This window comes from Calidris pugnax, unplaced genomic scaffold (genome assembly GCF_001431845.1).
Source record: "Calidris pugnax isolate Ruff unplaced genomic scaffold, ASM143184v1 scaffold219, whole genome shotgun sequence".
Lineage (NCBI taxonomy): Eukaryota > Metazoa > Chordata > Aves > Charadriiformes > Scolopacidae > Calidris > Calidris pugnax.
In genome coordinates this window covers 2,236,566-2,240,808 of record NW_015094507.1, presented here as the reverse complement: position 1 = coordinate 2,240,808, position 4,243 = coordinate 2,236,566, and the positions used below count along the sequence as shown (strand labels likewise).

Sequence of the window (4,243 nt, the reverse complement as noted above, 5' to 3'; positions counted from 1 at the left end):
CACAGGGGAAGGATGAGGGGCACAAGGTGGAGGATGGAAATGCCAGTTGGATATTAGGAAAAAACACATTCCCCATGAGGGTGATCCAACACTGGCGCCCAGAAAGGCTGTGGGACCTCTGCCCTGGGAGGTGCAAACCTTGGCCCTGAGCAACCTTTTCTAGCAGGGATTGGAAGAAGAACCTCCAGAGGTCCCAGCTCCAGAGGACCCCACCAGCCTCTCTTCTTCTGCAAACTATGACTTATCAGGAAAACCCCATGGTCTATTGGTGAAGAAACCGGAGAAACTATAATTAGTCTTTTAGTCTTGTTCTTAACAAACGTGTTTGGTTTTTCACTGCCAGGTTCTCCATGCCCCAATGCATGTCCTTTCTTTCTGCAGGTCCAACATTTAAGAGCTAATTACTTGCCAGTCAAACATTTCTTCATGCTTGGCTTGGCCAGGTGGAGCAAGAGAGGACTGGGTAACCTTCTCTCTCCCTGTCACTTCCAGCTACGAGTCAGTCACCAAAATCCTCATGGGATGTTTCACCAAACCCACTGGAGGAGTCACCAACAGGGCTAATCAAAGTTTCTCTACTGGCCTGACTAAGCCAATGGGCCCAAATGGGGCCCTGGATGGTTCATCACTAGAAAGGACAAGCTGCAGTTCGTGACAAAGGGCTACCAGGACTGATAAAATCACCCATTAGCCACCGTGGGACCCATAAAGCCACCGTGACCCCATGGACGCAGTTGTGTTGGCCCAGCAGGTGTCATGCCCAGCCTTGGGCTGGTTCAGGCCACCCAGGGCTCCAAGATGAGCGGTGCTTGGTAGCACAGCTGTGTAATTTCCCATCCTGGACGAGAGCTCAGGTTTGTGCTCCTTGCTGTACCTCCTGTGCCCCTGGAGCGGGTCTGCTGGGGTGGGGGGAGAAGCTACAGCCAAGGAGGTGGCTCCTTCCTCTGCTCCTCCCCATCCTGATGCTTGAAGGGTTCATAACATCTCTGTTTTGCTTCCCTGACTGTTGCATCTCTCTTGCTGGCATAGGAATACCAACAGCCCAGCCTTGGTGCCTCTTGACATAGCCTCCTCACTCACCTGGCTTCACCAACAACCCCAGAGCAGGACGTTTTGGTGTTAGCATCCCTACCCAATCTCAATGGGGCAGCTAGGGTTCATCAGAGACCCTCACCATCCAGTGGCTCAGCTCTTGCAGACACAAAGCGTTACTATCACCTCCAGACCCACCTCAGACCCCACCGTGCCATCATGACGTCCCCATGAGGTCCCATCAGCCCCCACCGTACCATCATGATGTCCCCCAAGGTACTGGGTCCAGCCTTGAGTGCGTGGGAAAAATGGGGAAGGTTCTCATCCCGCGGCAGCCATAATGAGCTGTTTTCCTCCTTTCTCTCCAGCGCTTGGCTTCCAGCCCCGAAAGGAAGAGCACCCTGCCAAGAATTTCTATGGGCTGTGTCCGACAGAGTGAGCCGACACCTGATTTGCCCTTACTTACAGCAGTGGGAACAAGCCCTGGGGCTAACGTGAAAGGATGATGATTGGGTGGTGATAAGGACAGGAGCCATCCATGGTTTGCCGTAAGGGCTTGTCCCGAGGGCTTTATTTCATAGGATTATGGAATGGTCAAGGTTGGAAGGGACCTTTAAGATCATCGAGTCTAACTGTTAACCTAACACTGACAAACACCACCACTAAACCATGTCCTCCACCACCACGTCGACATGGGTTTTACATTCCTCCAGGGGTGGCAACTCCACCATGTCCCTGGGCAGCCTCTTCCAATGCTGGACAACCCTTTCTGTTAAGAAATTTCTCCTAATATCCATCCTAAACCTCCCCTGGTGCGACTTGAGGCTGTTTCATCTTGTCCTATTGCCTGATCCTTGGGAGAAGAGACTGACTGCCCTCCTTCCATGGAGTTGTAGAGAGAGAGAGAAGGTCTCCCCTCAGCCTCCTTTTCTCCAGGCTGAACACCCCCAGCTCCCTCAGCCGCTCCTCTTTGATTAAGTGGGGTGGTTTTTTTCCTATGAAAAATCAAGAGAAGGACTTTGAGCATGCGGAGAAGTCGCTCACGGGACAGGACATGTAGAAACCCTGCCTTCCCCTCATCTCTCCACACCAAAAAGGTCTGGAGACCCCCTCCCAGCCTTGTATCAGGAGTGACATGCCACGAAGGTGCCAACAAGGCACCGGATGGACCCAAGTTATTGCCTGAAGGGAGTTAATAATACTAAGAGACACCAAATTATTCCAGAACTTTTGTCCAGCCTATTTGTGGACTCCTTAGTCCACTGATTTGGGTTTGGTGACTTGAGTTCGGATATCTGGGTTCGGTGACTTGGGTTTGGTGAGTTGGGTTTGGTGGCTTGGGTTTTGTGATTGGGTTTGGCGAGTTTGGCTCAGTGATTTGGCTTTGGTGACTTGGGTTTGGTGGCTTGGGTTTGGTGATTTGTGTTTGGTGACTTGGGTTCGGAGACTTGGGTTTGGTGATCTGGGTTTGGTGGCTTGGGTTTGGTGACTGGGGTTTCCTGACTGGGGTTTCGTGGCTTGGATTCGGTGCGTTGGGTTTGGTGATTTGGGTTTGGTGACTTGGGTTCGGAGACTTGGGTTTGGTGATCTGGGTTTGGTGGCTTGGGTTTGGTGACTGGGGTTTCCTGACTGGGGTTTCGTGGCTTGGATTCGGTGCGTTGGGTTTGGTGATTTGGGTTTGGTGACTTGGTTTTCGTGAGCTCGGTTCCGTGACTTGGGTTTGGTGATTTTGATTTGGTGGCTTGGGTTCGGTGACTGGGGTTTGGTAAGTTGGGTTTGGTGACTCAGGTTTGGTGGCTTGGGTTTGGTGATTTGGTTTTCCTGACTTGGGTTTGGTGATTTGGGTTCGGTGACTTGGGTTCGGTGACTTGGGGTTGGTGACTCGGTGTTGGTGACTCAGGGTTGGTGATTTGGGGTTGGTGACTGGGATTTGGTGACTTGGGTTCGGTGACTGGGGTTTGGTGATTTGGGGTTGGTGACTTGGGGTTGGTGATTTGGGGTTGGTGACTGGGATTTGGTGACTCGGGGTTGGTGATTGGGGTTTGGTGATTTGGGTTTGGTGACTCGGGGTTGGTGATTGGGGTTTGGTGATTTGGGTTCGGTGATTGGGGTTTGGTGATTTGGGTTTGGTGATCTGGGTTTTGGTGATTTGGGGTTGGTGACTGGGATTTGGTGACTTGGGTTTGGTGACTGGGGTTTGATGATTTGGGTTTGGTGATTTGGTTTTAGTGATTTGGGTTCCGTGACTTGGGTTCAGTGATTTCGATTTGGTGGCTTGGGGTTGGTGACCAGAGTTTGGTGACTGGGGTTTGGTGATCTGGGTTGGGTGACTTGGGGTTGGTGACCGGGATTTGGTGATTGGGGTTCGGTGATTTGGGGCTGGTGACTTGGGTTCGGTGATTGGGGTTTGGTGATTTGAGGTTGGTGACTCGGGGTTGGTGATTTGGGGCTGGTGACTTGGGTTCGGTGATTGGGGTTTGGTGATTTGAGGTTGGTGACTCGGGGTTGGTGATTTGGGGCTGGTGACTGGGATTTGGTGACTTGGGTTCGGTGACTGGGGTTTGGTGATTTGGAGTTGGTGATTTGGGGTTGGTGACTGGGATTTGGTGACTTGGGTTCGGTGACTGGGGTTTGGTGATTTGGGGTTGGTGACTCGGGGTTGGTGATTTGGGGTTGGTGATTTGGGTTTGGTGATCTGCGTTTTGTGATTTGGTTTTTGTGATTTGGGTTCCGTGACTCGGGTTCAGTGATTTCGATTTGGTGGCTTGGGGTTGGTGACTAGGGGTTGGTGATTTGGGTTCGGTGACTCGGGTTCAGTGACTTGGGGTTGGTGACTGGGATTTGGTGACTTGGGTTCGGTGACTGGGGTTTGGTGACTTGGGTCTGGTGCCTTTTTTTCCCTTGTGGTCCAGCCCCATCTTCCTGGAAGATGCTGAAACCCCCTTGGGTGGTGAGATCCTGGCCCAGGTTGCCCTGAGAAGCTGTGGCTGCCCCATCCTTGGAGGGGTTCAAGGCCAGGTTGGAGGGGGCTTTGGAGCAACCTGCTCTGGTGGGAGGTGTCCCTGCCCAACCGCCATCCCACCCCTCCCCTCAGCGCTTTCCCGCCAACCAGCCTCCCACCACATCCCGGGCACAGTGGGCGTGGCGCAAGCGCTGGCCACGCCCCCCCTTTCCGCCGCGAGGCGCCCGCCGGGAAAAAGGGGCGGGGAGA

The 4,243-nt window shown here is 53.1% G+C and overlaps 1 long non-coding RNA gene across 1 annotated transcript; it reads left to right on the top strand.

Moving 5' to 3' along the window:
* The first annotated feature begins 389 nt into the window (after positions 1-389).
* LOC106901636 lies at positions 390-1,539 on the top strand. The gene is made up of 3 exons (XR_001414334.1): positions 390-854; positions 1,030-1,308; positions 1,401-1,539. It is a non-coding gene; the product is annotated as an uncharacterized LOC106901636 (long non-coding RNA).
* Positions 1,540-4,243: the final 2,704 nt, after the last annotated feature.